The sequence below is a fragment of the Pan troglodytes genome, chromosome X (genome assembly GCF_028858775.2).
Source record: "Pan troglodytes isolate AG18354 chromosome X, NHGRI_mPanTro3-v2.0_pri, whole genome shotgun sequence".
Lineage (NCBI taxonomy): Eukaryota > Metazoa > Chordata > Mammalia > Primates > Hominidae > Pan > Pan troglodytes.
Window position 1 is genome coordinate 73,442,013 of NC_072421.2, and position 17,182 is coordinate 73,459,194.

At 40.1% G+C, this 17,182-nt stretch overlaps 2 long non-coding RNA genes across 2 annotated transcripts in view; one reads left to right on the top strand and one right to left on the bottom strand.

The window, feature by feature from the left end:
• LOC134809368 (uncharacterized) overlaps positions 1-17,182 on the top strand; it is a 141,585-nt gene that overhangs the window by 89,267 nt on the left and 35,136 nt on the right. Inside the window, exon 3 of the long non-coding RNA XR_010154906.1 lies at positions 5,893-6,080. This is a non-coding gene — a long non-coding RNA (uncharacterized LOC134809368). The remainder of the gene's footprint in view (positions 1-5,892; positions 6,081-17,182) is intronic.
• The window catches only part of LOC134809369 (uncharacterized), a 68,375-nt gene that overhangs the window by 36,166 nt on the left and 15,027 nt on the right, over positions 1-17,182 (bottom strand). The gene's annotated exons all lie outside the window — the stretch shown is intronic.

Sequence of the window (17,182 nt, forward strand, 5' to 3'; positions counted from 1 at the left end):
AAGAAGAGCTAACTATCCTAACTATATATGCACCCAATACAGGAGCACCCAGATTCATAAAGCAAATCCTTAGAGACCTACGAAGAGACTTAGACTCCCACACAATAATAATGGGAGACTTTAACACCCCACTCTCAATGTTAGACAGATCAACGAGACAGAAAGTTAACAAGGATATCCAGGAACTGAACTCAGCTCTGCACCAAGCGGACCTAATAGACATCTGCAGAACTCCCCACCCCAAATCAACAGAATATACATTCTTTTCAGCACCACACCACACCTATTCCAAAATTGACCACATAGTTGGAAGTAAAGCACTCCTCAGCAAATGTAAAAGAACAGAAATTATAACAAACTATCTCTCAGACCACAGTGCAATCAAACTAGAACTCAGGATTAAGAAACTCACTCAAAGCTGCTCAACTACATGGAAACTGAACAACCTGCTCCTGAATGACAACTGGATATATAACGAAATGAAGGCAGAAATAAAGATGTTTTTTGAAACCAAAGAGAACAAAGGTGCAACATACCAGAATCTCTGGGATGCATTCAAAGCAGTGTGTAGAGGTAAATTTGTAGCACTAAATGCCCACAAGAGAAACCAGGAAAGATCCAAAATTGACACCCTAACATCACAATTAAAAGAACTAGAGAAGCAAGAGCAAACACCTTCAAAAGCTAGCAGAAGGCAAGAAATAACTAAGATCAGAGCAGAACTGAAGGAAATAGAGACACAAAAATCCCTTCAAAAAATCAATGAATCCAGGAGCTGGTTTTTTGAAAAGATCAACAAAATTGACAAACCACTAGCAAGACTAATAAAGAAGAAAAGAGAGAAGAATCAAGTAGCCACAAAAAAAAATGATAAAGGGGATATTACCACCGATCCCACAGAAGTACAAACTACCATCAGAGAATACTATAAACACCTCTATGCAAATAAACTAGAAAATCTAGAAGAAATGGATAAATTCCTTGACACATACACCCTCCCAAGACTAAGCCAGGAAGAAGTTCAATCTCTGAATAGACCAATAAGAGGCCCTGAATTTGAGGCAATACTTAATAGCTTACCAACCGAAAATTCCAGGACCAGATGGATTCACAGCCGAATTCTACCAGAGGTACAAAGAGGAACTTGTACCATTCCTTCTGAAACTATTCCAATCAATAGAAAGAAAGGGAATCCTCCCTAACTCATTTTATGAGGCCAGCATCATCCTGATACCAAAGCTGGGCAGAGACACAACAAAAGAGAATTTTAGACCAATATCCCTGATGAACATCGTTGCAAAAATCCTCAAAAAAATACTTGCTAACCAAATCCAGCAGCACATCAAAAAGCTTATCCACCATGATCAAGTGGGCTTCATCCCTGGGATGCAAGGGTGGTTCAACATACACAAATCAATAAATGTAATCTAGCATATAAACAGAACCAAAGACAAAAACCACATGATTATCTCAATACATGCAGAAAAGGCCTTTGACAAAATTCAACATCCCTTCATGCTAAAAACTCTCAATAAATTAGGTATTTATGGGAAATATCTCAAAATAATAAGAGCTATCTATAACAAACCCACAGCCATTATCATACTGAATGGGCAAAAACTGGAAGCATTCCCTTTGAAAACTGGGACAAGACACGGATACCCTCTCTCACCACTCCTATTCAACATTGTGTTGGAAGTTCTGGCCAGGGCAATCAGGCAGGAGAAGGAAATAAAGTGTATTCAATTAGGAAAAGAGGAAGTCAAATTGTCACTGTTTGCAGATGACATGATTGCATATCTATAAAACCCTATCGTCTCAGCCCAAAATCTCCTTAAGCTGATAGGCAACTTAGCAAAGTCTCAGGATACAAAATCAATGTGCAAAAATCACAAGCATTCTTACACATCAATAACAGTCAAACAGAGAGCCAAATCATGAGTGAACTCCCATTCACAATTGCTTCAAAGAGAATAAAATACCTAGGAATCCAACTTACAAGTGATGTGAAGGACCCCTTCAAGGAGAACTACACATCACTGCTCAATGAAATCAAAGAGGACACAAAGAAATGGAAGAACATTCCGTGCTCATGGGTAGGAAGAGTCAATATCGTGAAAATGGCCATACTCCCCAAGGTAATTTACAGATTCAATGTCATCCCCATCAAGCTACCAATGACTTTCTTCACAGAATTGGAAAAAACTACTTTAAAGTTCATATGGAACCAAAAACGAGCCTGCATTGCCAAGTTAATCCTAAGCCAAAAGAACAAATCTGGAGGCATCACACTCCCTGACTTCAAAGTATACTACAAGGCTACAGTAACCAAAACAGCATGGTACTGGTACCAAAACAGAGATATAGACCAATAGAAGAGAACAGAGCCCTCAGAAATAATGCCACATATCTACAACTATCTGATCTTTGACATATCTGACAAAAACAAGCAATGGGGAAAGGATTCCCTGTTTAATAAATGGTGCTGGGAAAACTGGCTAGCCACATGTAGAAAGCTGAAATTGGATCCCTTCTTTGCACCCTATACAAAAATTAATTCAAGATGGATTAAAGACTTAAACGTTAGACCTAAAACCATAAAAACCCTAGAAGAAAACCTAGGCAATACCATTCAGGACATAGGCATGGGTAAGGACTTCATGACTAAAACACCAAAAGCAATGGCAACAAAAGCCAAAATTGACAAATGGTATCTAATTAAATTAAAGAGCTTCTGCACAGCAAAAGAAACTACCATCAGAGTGAACAAGCAACCTACAGAATGGGAGAAAATTTTTGCAATCTAGTCATCTGACAAAGGGCTAATATCCAGAATCTACAGTGAACTGAAACAAATTTACAAGAAAAAAACAAACAACCCCATCAAAAAGTGGGCAAAGGATATGAACAGACACTTCTCAAAAGAAGACATTTATGCAGCCAAAAGACACATGAAAAAATGCTCATCATCACTGGCCATCAGAGAAATGCAAATCAAAACCCGAATGAGATACCATCGCACACCAGTTAGAGTGGTGATCATTAAAAAGTCAGGAAACAACAGGTGCTGGAGGGGATGTGAAGAAATAGGAACACTTTTACACTATTGGTGGGACTGTTAACCAGTTCAACCATTGTGGAAGTCAGTGTGGCGATTCCTTAGGGATCTAGAACTAGAAATACCATTTGACCCAGCCATTCCATTACTGGGTATATACCTAAGGGATTATAAAACATGCTGCTATAAAGACACATGCACACGTATGTTTATTGCAGCACTATTCACAATAGCAAAGACTTGGAACCAAGCCAAATGTCCAACAGTGATAGACTGGATTAAGAAAATGTGGCACATATACACCATGGAATATTATGCAGCCATAAAAAAGGATGAGTTCATGTCCTTTGTAGGGACATGGATGACGCTGGAAACCATCATTCTCAGCCTATTATCACAAGGGCAAAAAAGCAAACACTACATGTTCTCACTCATAGGTGGGAATTGAACAGTGAGATCACATGCACACAGGAAGGGGAACATCACACACCGAGGCCTGTTGTGGGGTTGGGGGAGGGGGTAGGGATAGCATTAGGTGATATACCTAATGTTAAATGAAGAGTTAATGGGTGCAGCACACCAACATGCCACATGTATACATATGTAACAAACCTGCACATTGTGCACCTGTACCCTATAACTTAAAAGTGTAATAAAAAAACTGCTATATGATCTAGTAATTATATTTTTAGGGATTTATCACAGAGAAATGAAAACATGTTTACACAAAGTCCTGTGCATGAATGTTTGTAGCAACTTTACTTGTCATAACTCCAAATGGGAAACAACCTAGTTGTCATTCAAAATGCAAATGGTTCAACAAACTGTTGAACCGTTCCATACAATGGAATGTAAAGGAACAAACACAGAACAACCAGCAACCTGGAGGAATCTTCAGAGAATTATGCTGAGTGAAATGAGGCGGTCCCAAAGATTACACGATGTGTGATTCCGTTTATATTACATTTCTGAAATGACAAAATTATGGAATTGGAGAAATGATTAGTTCTTTCCAGAGGTTAAGAAAGGGGTGGGAGCAGGAAGGAAGTGAGTATAGCTGTAGAAGAGCAACAGGCAGGATCCCTGTGGCGATGGAATATTCTGTATCTCACTATTAATGTGAATATCCTGGTTGTGATATTGTACTGTAGTTTTGCAAAATTTTACCATTGGGGGAAACTGAATAAAGCGTACATAGGATCTCTGTGTAATCTTTGAATTATTTCTTACAACTGCATGTAACAACTGTCATTTAACTAAACAGTAAAGATTAATTTAAAATATGTATAACAAGGCCTCTACCCATTTGATTCCTCCATGCAACTCTTTGCGAATTCATTACAAGTTTCTTGTCAGTTGTTGATGGATTGATGAGCGATCTCTTTACGGTGTTGAGGATGGATTTTTGAGAGAATCAGAAAGTGGAACAGGGAAGAGAAATTAGGAGGCTACTTGATTTGCCATGACAGGCATCATAAAAGTAGAATAGACAGATGTCCCTGACTTATGATGACTCAACTTACAGTTTCTCAACTTTCAGTTGCTTTTCTATGTATGATGGGGTTATGTTCAGAAAAATACAGCATATGTTGAAAATATCGTCAGTCAGACTGTACAGAGGTGGATTGCTGTGCATTATGCGTTTGTGTATGACTGTGTCCAGTGACTGGGAGTAGATCTGGAGGCATCAACACAGGGAATAAACCAGGATGTAGAGGAGAAAGAGGGAAAACCTCTATGCCACTAACTGTAATATTTATTGGAAATCTTCTTTCCATTGTCTCTTAGAGATAAAGGCCAGTCTCAGATATTTCCTGAATAATTCTGGCTCTTGTGATTATTTGTTAGGCAACGCAGCCTCCAGTGTCAGAATTGCTGTACTGCACCTTGAATTATGAAGACACTGCCCAGGTGCAGATTGACAGGGTGTCTTAGGCCATTCTCACATTACTATAAAGAAATACCTAAGACTGGGTAATTTGTAAAGAATAGAGGTTTAATTGGCTCATGGTTCTGCAGGCTGTGCAGGAAGCTTGGTGCTGGCATTTGCTTGGCTTCTGAGGAAGCCTCAGGAAACTTATGATCATGTGGAAGGGGAAGGGGAAGCAGGCACGTCTTACATGGCAGGAGCAGGAGTAAGAGAGGGCGAGGGAGGTGCTACACACTTTTAAACAACTAGATTTCATGAGAACTGACTCACTATCATGAGAACAGCACCAAGATGATGGTGCTAAACCACTGTGAGAAATCTACCCCCATGATCTAGTCACCTTCCCACCTCCATCATTGGGGATTACAACTGAACGTGATATATTACAGGGACAGGAGCCAATTACTTACAGGACTAGTTACATCTTCCTGTTTTGAATTGAGACAGATGCAGAGTCAGGTTTCAGGACTTTATCCTTGCTATTGTGGTATTCAGGAAACAGCTGGATCTGATCAAGGTTGTGTATAAAAGACAAGGTTCAGAAACCATTTCAAATAAAGATTGGGTGGGGCTACAGTGCTTATGTTCAATCTGGGTGTTGAAGGAAATTGATGAATCTTTATGTTGGGTGTTGGGGCTTCCATGCTTCCATACCATACAGACCCCAGTGGTGGAGCTGGGGTATAGAGTGGTATAGCCCTGGCAGCATAATTGGGGTTCATGCCTCTGCCATTGTTGGTGCTGGTCAGGCTGTAGTTTATAATCAGGCCTGGTTGTGTGGCAGAACCCATAAGACAGGTTCATTACGAGGGGTGTCGGATGTCAGATGTGCAGACATGTACAAACATTTTTCTTTGTGAAGCTCTGTGGTCTAATATACCTATCCTCTTGTTTGTTGTCACAGATGCTGGAGGGAGTGGAGGAAGAAGCTTAATTACCACATACAGCTCTTCCATATGCAAGGTCTCTGGGGCAAAACTGTCATTCTGTCTGAAGCCAGACCCTCAATGTCAGACTAAGAGAGTCGGATGGAGACTACATCTTCTGTGTGTGTTGCAATGGGAGGACTTCTCTCCACCGAGTTTAGTGAGGGTAAGGTGCCAGGAAAAGTGATCATATTCATTCTTATGTTTGTAAAAGAATGATTGTTCACATATCTCTAAAAAGACCAAAACTGTGTATGTTGCAATGGGAAGACTTCCCCCAACCAAGTTTAGTGAGGGTAAGGTACCTGGAAAAGAGATAATATTCATTCTTATGTCTGTAAAAGAGTGATTGTTCACATATCTCTAGGAAGACCAAAAGCTTCTCCCAGCCAGTGATCTGCTTTTCCCTCTGCATTTATTCCTAGTGGTACTTAATCCAGCTTCCTCTCTCACCCAGGACTTGCTGCCTCCTACATTCTTATCTCTCAGAGACTGCAGGGATAAATGTCCAGCTTCTATGTGCCAGAACCTGGGGCACCAGGGAAGAATCTATACAAAGGCCACAAAAAGCACTAAAGCTCAACAAAATGAATTCTGATGTCATAGTAGGAAAGAAGATAGGCCATGTTAATCACATGATAATTGAGTGGAGTAAGAGAATTTCCAATCAGAGGCTTCATTGTGTGACTCAGGGGCCGTTTTCAGGGAAATAAGTCATAGTCATTCTGGAAGGAGCACGAATGGTGTGGAGCTGTGTTTTGTGCTTGAAAGAATAGATGGGAATCAGAACCTGGTGGCCAATGTGTGCTCAGCAGAGATATTTTCTGCTTTATCTCTTGGTCAAAGGGTTGTGGGCAAGAGAGTGAAAGATACATTATAACTTAGATCTGTGGTTTAAAAATATCAGTTTGAGAATGATATATTTTAAAAGATGCATTGGAGGGAGTAAGAAGTGCTAAGTAGGTGAAATACTTTTTAAAATTCTAGGTAAGACATGATAATGTGGAAGTATTAGCCAGTGAGACATTACAGACTTATGGTCTATATGATTTTCTTACTGGATTGTGAGATGGTGAGAGTGATTTCACAGTCAATGCTGAAAGGTATTGGTACCATTAACAAGAAGGGGAATGACGGGGGAATAGGTATGGGAGAAACAACACTTTGTATTACTATATTCCTGTTTTCCTTGGTAGAACTTGAAGCTTATTTCATAAAATTTCTACATTTTTTCCAAACAAGTGTTCTGTTTGTTACATGACTGTGTTAGGCTTTTTGTTTTGTTTTGTTTCTCTTTTTGCTTTTTTGTTTTTGTTTTATTGTTTGTTTTGTTTTTTTAATTTTAATTTTTTAATTTTTTTTATATGTTATTGGGGTACAGGTCTTGTTTGGTTACATGAGTAAGTTCTTTAGTGGTGATTTGTGAGATTTTGGTGCACCCATCACTGGAGCAGTATACACTGCACCATATTTGTAGTCTTTTATCCCTCACACCATTCCCACCCTTCCCCTAAGTCCCCAAAGTCCATGGCATCATTCTTATACCTTTGCGTCCCCATAGCTTAGCTCCCACATATCCGTGAGAATGTATGATGTTTGGTTTTTTAATCCTGAGTTACTTCACTTAGAACTATAGTCTCTAATCTCATCCAGGTCACTGCAAATGCTGTTAATTCATAATTCATTCCTATTTATGGCAGAGTATTATATATATATGCCACAATTTTCTTTATCCACTCATTGATTGATGGGCATTGGGGTTGTTTCCACGATTTTACAATTGAGAATTGTGCTGCTATAAACATGGGTGTGCAAGTATCTTTTTCGAATAATGACTTATTTTCCTCTGGGTAGATACCCAGTAGTGGGATTGCTGGATCAAATGGTAGTTCTACTTTTTGTTCTATAAGGAATCTCCACACTGTTTTCCATAGTGACTGTACTAGTTGACATTCCCACCAGCAGTGTAGAAGTGTTCCTTGATCACTACATCAATGCCAACATCTACTCTTTTTTTTATTTTTTGATTATGGCCATTCTTGCAGGAGTAAAGTGGTATCACATTGTGGTTTTGATTTGCATTTCCCTGATCTTCAGTGATGTTGAGCATTTTTTATATGTTTGGTGGCCATTAGTTTATCTTCTTTTGATTATTATCTATTCATGTCCTTAGCCCACTTTTTGATGAGATCGTTTGTTTTTTTCTTGCTGATTTGTTTGACTTCATTGTAGATTCTGGATATTGGGCCTTTGTCAGATGTATAGATTGTGAAGATTTCCTCCCACTTTGTGGGCTGTTTGTTTACTCTGCTGACTGTTCCTTTTGCTGTGCAAAAGCTCTTTAGTTTAATTAGGTCCCAACTATTTATCTTTGTTTTTATTGCATTTGCTTTGGATTCCTGGTCATGAAATCCTTGCTTAAGCCAATACCTAGAAAGGTTTTTCCAGTGTTATCTTCTAAAATATTTATAGCTTCAGGTCTTAGGTTTAAGTTCTTAATCCATCTTGAGTTGATTTTTCTATAAGGTGATAGATAAGGATGCAGTTTCATTCTCCTACATGTGGCTAGCCAAGTATCCCAGCACCATTAGTTGAAAAGGGCGTCCTTTTCCCACTTTATATTTTTGTTTCCTTTGTCAAACATCAGTTGGCTATAAGTATTTGGGTTTATTTCTTTGTTCTCTATTCTGTTCCATTGGTCTATGTGCCTATTTTTATACCAGTGCCATACTGTTTTGGTACTACGGCCTTATATTATAGTTTGAAACCAGGTAGTGTGATGCCTCTAGATTTACTCTTTTTGCTTAATCTTGCTTTGGCTGTGTGGGCTATTTTTTGGTTCCATATGAATTTCAGAATTGTTTTTTCTAGCTCTGTGAAGAATGATCGTTTTATTTTGATGGGGATTGCATTGAATTTGTAGATTGCTTTTGGCAGTATGGTCATTTTCACAACATTGATTCTACCCATCCATGGGCATGGGATGTGTTTCCATTTGTTTGTGTTGTCTATGATTTCTTTCAGCAGTGTTTCGTTGTTTTCCTTATAGAGGTCTTTCAACTCCTTGGTTAGGTATATTCCTGAGTATTTTTTTTTTTTGCAGCTATTGTAAAAGGGGTTGAGTTCTTGATTTGATTCTCAGCTTGGTTACTGTTGGTATATAGAAGAACTACTGATTTGTGTACATTAATCTTGTATCTGGAAACTTTGCTGAATTCTTTTATCAGTTCTAGGAGATTTTCGGAGGAGTCTTTAGGGTTTTCAGGTAAACAAGCATATCTTCAGCAGAGAGGGACAGTTTGTCTTCCTCTTTACCAATTTGGATGCCCTTTATTTATTGTTCTTGTCTGATTACTCTGGCTAGGACTTCCAGTACTATGTTGAAGAGGAGTGGTGAGAGTGAGCATGCTTGTGTTGTTCCCATTCTCAGAGGGAATGCTTTCAACTTTTCCCCATTCAGTATTATGTTGGCTGTGGGTTTGTCATAGATGGCTTTTATTATATTAAGGTATGTCCCCTGCATGCCGATTTTTCTGAGGGTTTAATCATATAGGGATGCTGGATTTTGTTGAATGCTTTCTCTGCATCTATTGAGATTATCATGTGATTTTTGTTTTTAATTCTGTTTATGTGGTGTATCACATTTATTGACTTGCATATGTTAAATCATCCCTGTTATGAAACCCACTTTATCATGGTGGATTATCTTTTTGATATGTTTTTGGATTTGGTTAGCTAGTGTTTTGTTAATAATTTTAGCATCTACATTCCTTAAAGATATCTGTCTGTACTTTTCTTTATTGGTTGTGTCCTTTCCTGATTTTGGTATTAGGGTGATGCTGGCTTCATAGAATGAATTAGTGAGGGTTCCTTCTTTTTCTCTCTTGTGGAATAGTGTCAAAAGGATTGGCATCAATTCTTCTTTGCATGTCTTGTAGAATTCTGCTGTGAATCTATCTGGTCCTGGACTTTTTTTGGTTGGTAATTTTTAAACTACCATTTCAATCTCACTGCTTGTTATTGGTCTGTTCAGGGTATCAATTTCTTCCTGATTTACACTAAGAGGGTTGTATTTTTCCGGAATTTATCCATCTCTTCTAGGTTTTATAGTTTATGTACATAAAGGTGTTCATAGTAGCCTTAAATGATGTTTTCTATTTCAGTGGTGTCAGTTGTAATATCTCATATTTCATTTCTTATTGAGGTTATTTGCATTTTTCTCTCTTCTTAGTTAGTCTTGCTAATGGTCTATCCATTTTATTTATCTTTTCAAAGACCAGCTTTTTGTTTCATTTATCTTTTGTGGAGTTTTGTTTGTTTGTTTCAGTATCATTTAGTTCTGCTCTGATCTTGGTTATGTCCTTTCTTCTGCTGGGTTTGGGTTTCGTTTATTCTTGTTTCTCCAGTTCCTTGAGGTATGACCTTAGATTGTCTCTTTGTGCTCTTTTGGACTTTTTGATATAGGCGTTTAGGGCTCTGAACTTTCCTCTTAGCACAGCCTTAGCTGTATCCCAGAGGTTTTGATAGGTTGTGTTTTTTGTTTTTATTTATTTTTATTTTTTGAGAGGGAGTCTCGCTCTGTTGCCCAGGCTGGACTGCAGTGGCGTGATCTCAGCTCACTGCAAGCTCCGCCTCCCAGGTTCATGCCATTTTCTTGCCTCAGTCTTGCGAGTAGCTGGGACTACAGGCACCCACCACCATGCCCGGCTAATTTTTTTTTTTCGTATTTTTAGTAGAGACGGGGTTTCACCATGTTAGCCAGGATGACCTCGATCTCCTGACCTTGTGATCCACCTGCCTCGGCCTCCCAAAGTGCTGGGATTATAGGCGTGAGCCACTGCGCCTGGCCTGGGTTGTGTTGTTATTGTCATTCAGTTCAAAGAAATTTTTAAATTTCCATCTTGATTTTGTTTGACCCAGTGCTCACTCAGGAGCAAGTTATTTAATATCGATGTATTTGCGTGGTTTTGAAGGTTCCTTTTGGAATTTATTTCCAGTTTTTTTCCACTATAGTGAGAGACAGTGCTTGATATAATTTCAATTTTCTTAAATTTATCAAGCCTCCTTTTGTGTCCTATTATATGGTCTATCTTGGAGAAAGTTCCATGCATTGTTGAATTGAATGTGTATTCTGTAGTTGTTGGATAAAATGTTCTGTATATATCTGTTAAGTCCATTTGTTACAACATATAGTTTAAATCCATTGTTTCTTTTTTGACTTTCTGTCTTGATTGACCTGTCTACTGCTGTCAGTGAAGTATTGAAGTCCCTCACTATAATTGTATTGCTGTCTATCTCATTTCTTAGGTCTATTAGTAATTGTTTTATAAACTTGGGAGGTCCAGTGTTAGGTGCATATATATTTAGGTTTGTGATACTTTCCTGTTGGACAAGGCCTTTTACCATTATATAATGTCCCTCTTTGTCTCTTTCAACTGCTGTGGCTTTAAAGTTTGTTTTGTCTGATATAAGAATAGCTCCCCTGCTCGCTTTTGGTGTCCATTTGCACAAAATGCCTTTTTCCACCCCTTTACTTTAAATTTTTGTGAGTCCTTATGTGTTATGTGAGTCTCCTGAAGGCAGCAGATGATTGGTGAGCTCTTATTCATTCTCCGGTACTGTATCTTCTAAATGGAGCATTTAGGCCATTTACATTCAATGTTAGTATTGAAATGTGAGGTACTGTTGCATTCATCATGCTCTTTGTTGCCTGTGTGCTTTGTTTTGTTTGTTTGTTTTTGCTTTTTAACTTGTATTTTTATTTTATAGTTCCTGTGTGATTTATGCTTTAAAGTTGTTCTGTTTTGATGTGTTTCCAGGATTTGTTTCAAGATTTAGAGCTCCTTTTAGCAGTTCCTGTAGTAGTTGTTTGGTAATAGCAAATTATCTCAGCATTTGTTCATCTGAAAATGACTGTATCTTTCCTTCATATATGATGCTTAGTTTCACGGATACAAAACTCTTGACTGATAATTGTTTTGTTTGAGGAGGCTGAAGATAGGGCCCCAATCCCTTCTGGCTTGTGGGGTTTCTGGCAGAAATCTGCTGTTAATCTGATAGGCTTTCCTGTATAGTTTACCTGGTGCTTCTGTCTCACAGACCTTAAGATTCTTTCCTTTGTCTTAACTTTGGATAACCTGATGACAATGTGCCTAGGTGAAGATCTTTTTGCAATGAATTTCCCAGGTGTTCTTTGTGCTTCTTGTAATTGCATGTCTAGGTCTCTAACAAGACCACAGAAGTTTTCCTTGATTAGTCCCCCAAATACGTTTTGCAAGGTTTTAGAATTGTCTTCTTTCTCAGGTACACCAGTTATTCTTAGGTTTAGTCATTTAACATAATTCCAGACTTCTTGGAGGCTTTGTTCATATTTTCTTATTCTTTTTTCCTTGTCTTTGTTGGATTGGGCTAATTCAAAGACCGTGTCGTTGATCGCTAAATTTCTTTATTCTACTTGTTCAATTCTATTGCTGAGACTTTCCACAGAATTTCGCATATCTAAAAGTGTATTCTGCGTTTCCTGAATTTTTTATTGCTTTTTCTTTAAGCTATCTATTTCCTTGAATATTTCTCCCTTCACTTCTTGTATTAGTTTTTTGGATTTCCTTGCATGGGGCTTTGCCTTTCTCTGGTCCCTCTGTGATTAGCCTAATAACTAACCTCCTGAATTCTTTTTTAGGTAAATGGAGGATTTCTTCTTAGTTTGGGTCCACTGTTGGTGAACTAGTGTGATTTTTGGGGGGTGTTAACAAGCCTTGTTTTGTCATATCACCAGGGTTGGTTTTCTTGTTCCTTTTCATTTGGGTAGGCTCTGTCAGAGGGAAGATCTATGTCACGCACATCCATGTGAAGAGAGTCCACCAAGCAGGCTTTGTGTGAGCAATAAAGCTGTTTATTTCACATGGGTGCAGGAGGGCTGAGTCCAAAAAAGGAGTCAGCAAAGAGAGATAGGGGTGGGGCAGTTTTATAGGACTGGAGTAAGCAGTGGAAAGTTACAGTTAAAGGTGGTTATCAATTGTCAGCAGAGGAGGGAGTCACAGGGTGCATGGTAGGGAGATCATAAGACTGATTGCCCAGAAGAATGTCATGAAGTTGATCGATCAGTTGGGGCAGGGCAGGAACAAGTCATAATGGAATGTTGTAAGGTTGGTCAGTCAAGTAAGACAGGAGCTGGCTGTTTTACTTCTCTTGTAGTTTTGGGTTGCCCCAGACTTCTTGGCTCCCGCAGGCCATCTGGACATATATGTGCAGGTCACAGGGGTTACAATGGCTGAGCTTCGGCTCAGAGGTCTGACATTCCTGTCTTTTTATTTATAAAATATAAAGTTATAATAAAAGATAAAGAAAATGTAAGTTTTACTGGGGATTATTGGTGTAGGGGCGATGTTTCTTGGGACTGCTTCAAGCGTGACCAGGGACTGCATGGACACCTTAAAAAAATTTATAATGAGTTACAAGGAATAGGAATTTAGGCTGTTGGGAGATCTTGGGGCAGAGGATGGTACCGTGGGGTCGTTAAAAGTAGCATTTGTCGTATAGGATGATTGGTAATGATCTGAATGTGGTTTTGTATGAATTGAGAAACCAAACAGAAGACACAAGGCCTGAATAAGAGAAGGAGAAACACAGGTACCAGGCGACTAAGAATAGGGAGGAGACAAGACACCCAGTTAGAAAGTGTCCAGGTGGATCCACTGTAATTATTTGCCTGGCTGCCGAGTTTTTGGGCATCTTTAAGCTTTTGTATGTTGTCATATAGCAGGCTGGATTGTTTTAGATAAAAACAAAATTGTTCATTTAAAAATACACAGAGTCCTCCTTTTTCAGCAGTGAGTAGGTCAAGTCCTTGGCGACTTTGAAGGAGAACTGCAGCTCAGGAGTTAACCTGGGCCTGAAGGACTGATAAAGTTTGTGATTTATCTGTAATGCTAGTAGAAAAGTTATTAGAAAGGCTACAGAAGGCCATGATAGAAGTTGAAACCCCTGCTATTCCAGCTCCAAGGGTAGTAGTGGAAGCAGAAAGTCCTAAGCCTACAAGTAGAGGGATTAGAGGAATAATTCTTTTTTGTCTGGTTGGTGTCATGCGGGGGACAGGAAGTTGCATGGTCGTATTTGAAAATTGAATTTTGGGAACAAGAAAAACTAGCGTACATGTACCTATCCAATTAGCAGGTAGACATGTAGGTGGAGGAGCTGCAGAGGAAGAAAAGACCTTTGTAAGGCAAAACCGGAAATGTAAAGTGAAAAGATGAGAGGAAGCACCAAAAGAGGTGTCTTGCACCTAGACTCTTAGGGATTTAGCGAGAGCAGCACATGTTAGAGGTTGTAATGGGGATTGATGGGGCAACTGGGTAGAGGGGGAGGTTCTATTTTTATGGTGTATGAGTAAGCTCATAATGTCTATGAGTAACCTTTCACTTCTATTCATGGGGCTGGTTATAAGCAAGCAAGTGGAGGGGCTAGGAGGAGATTCCAAAGAACAAGGGGAAGGTAGCCAAGGATGGAGTGAAATGCAGGGCAAATGTCTTAAAGGAAATGACAGATTCTAAGAGGTGGGCTAGTGGCTTGTAACCCACATGGAAGAGGTTATGAAAGGATGATAGAATGGAATGAGCCTGTGAGGCTGGAAAGAGGTATTTTCCTTGGTCTAAGAACCATTTGCCTTGAGTGGGGAGGGATTTATAGGTGGAAACTTCAGTGGGAGAGTAAGTAGGAGTGACTAATGAGAAAGAGAGAAACTGGCCATGAGGGACAGAAGTAGGAATACTGGCTCCTTCTTTAGCTGTCTTATCAGCGTAATTGTTGCCTTGAGCAATGGGGTCTGAGGTCCTTTGATGGCCTTTGCAGTGAATGGCTCCACCTTCCTTTGGAAGTAAGGCATCCTTGCGAAGGGTTTTTATTAAAGAGGCATTAATGATGGAGGACCCTTGCTCACTAGGAAACTTCTTTCAGCCCGTATGGTGGTGCAGGACGTCAGAGGCATATTTAAAGCCAGTATAAATATTGACACGCAATCCTTTTGCAAGAGTGAGGGCTCAAGTTAAGGCAATGAGTTAGGCTTGCTGAGAGGTAGTGGAGTGGACCAGAGCGGTAGCCTCAATGATAGATGTATAAGATACTATGTCATAGCCTGCCTTTGCTGGTGAGTGGCGATTAGGCCTGGTGGAACTGCCATCAATAAACCACGTGTGATCAGGGTAAGGAGAAGGAAAAAAGGAAACATGGGGAAATGGAGTGAATGCCAGCTGGATCAGAAAGATATAGTCATGGGGGTCAGGTGAGGTATCAGGAATAATGTGGAGGCCAGCCTAAAACAGTAAGGTCAAGTTGTTTTGACAGAAAGGCTACAGGGCGCGGTCCCGGCTCTTGTGTAAGAATTCCTACCGCACAGCCCTGCACTTCGGCTGTGTGTAATGAAAAAGAGTTGGGATGAGTTAGGGAGATCTAGTGTGGGAGCAACTTCTAGGGCTGTTTTTAAGTAATGGAAAGAGGAGTGGGGAAAGGATTTAGGATCTATGGGGTCAGCTAGGTTTTCCTTTGTGAGTTTATAAATGGTTTTGTTAGGATGGCAAAACCAGGTATCCAAAGGTTAAAGTGTCCAACCATGCCCAGGAAGGAAAGGAGTTGTTGCTTTGTAGAAGGTGTTGGGGTTTGATAGATCAGCTGGACATGATCGGCAGGGAGGGCACGCATGTTTTCAAGAAGAATTATGCCGAGGCAGGTAACAGATGTGGAAGAAATTTGAGCTTTGGAGGGGGATACCCGTTACCTTTGGAAAATAAATGCTGAAGGGTATCTTGTTGAAAAGACTCAAAGGAGGGACTACAGAGTAGAAGGTCATCAATATATTGAATAAGGTGAGAAGCATAGGGGTGGAAAGAAAGTAAATCATGAGAAAGAGCTTGGCTGAAGTAATGGGGGCTGTCCCAGAAGCCTTGAGGCAATACAGCCCAGGTAAGCTGCTGGGACTGATGGGTGTCAGGATCAGTCCAGGTAAAAGCAAAGAGAGGCTGGGATGAAGGGTCTAAAGGAATAGTAAAGGAAGCATGTTTGAGATCCAGAACAGAATAATGGGTTGTACAGGGAGGTATTGAGGATAGGAGAGTATATGGGCTTGGCACCAAAGGGTGGATAGGCAAGACAATTTGGTTGATAAGGCGAAGATCCTGGACCAGCCTGTAAGAATGGCCGGTTTTTGGACAGTTAGGATAGGAGAGTTGTAAGGAGATTTCGTAGGCTTTAAGAGGCCATGTTGTAACAGGCGGGTAATAACAGGCTTTAACCTTTTTAAAGCCTGCTTTGGGATGGGGTATTAGCATTGAGCAGGGTAAGGGTAAAGGTTTTAATAGGCGTGTGGTAGATTGCCAGAGAGGGAGTAGAGATATCCCATATTTGTGGGTTCAGGGGGGGGGGATACAAGAGGAAGATGCAAAGGAGGCTTTAAACTGGGGGAAAGAGAGGCAATGAGGTGTGGCTGTAGCCTAGGAATAGTCAGGGAAGCAGATATTTTAAGATGTCTCGACCTAACAAGGGAGCTGAGCAGGTGGGAATAACTAAAAAGGAGTGCATAAAAGAATATTGTCCAAGTTGGCACCAAAGTTGGGAAGTTTTAAGAGGTTTAGAATCCTGGCTGTCAGTACCAACAACATTTATGGAGGCAAGGGAAACAGGCCCTTGAAAAGAAGGTAAAGCCTCCTTATTGATTAAGAAGAGGATGGACTTACCCTCCACTGTAAGAGTTAGCCAAAGTGTCTGTGATGGTCCAGGAGGCTTCCAAGGCGATCAGGCAGTGTCAGTCTTCAGCTACTAAGCTGAGAAGATCTGGGAAGGAGTCAGTCAGAGAGCCTTGAGCCAGAGTTCCAGGGGCTCTGGGAGTGGCTGCTGGGTGAGTTGGACAGTCCAATTTCCAGTGGGGTCCCACACAAATGGGACATGGCTTAGGAGGAATCCTGCTCTGCGGGCATTCCTTGGCCCAGTGGCCAGATTTCCGGCACTAGAAGAAAGATCCTGTGGGAGGAGGTCCTGGAGGAATGCCTGGCTGCTACAGTTTAGGCGTTTTGAAGTCCTTGTGTGCTGGAGATGTGGCTGGCGTTTCTCATACAGGGGAGGCAAGTAATTGCAACTCAGAAGTACGTTGCCATTTGGCTGCCTCTTGTCTGTTATTGTACACCTTGAAGGCGAGGTTAATTAAGTCCTGTTGTGGGGTTTTAGGGCTGTAATCTATTTTATTTTATTTTATTTTATTTATTTATTTATTTATTTATTTTA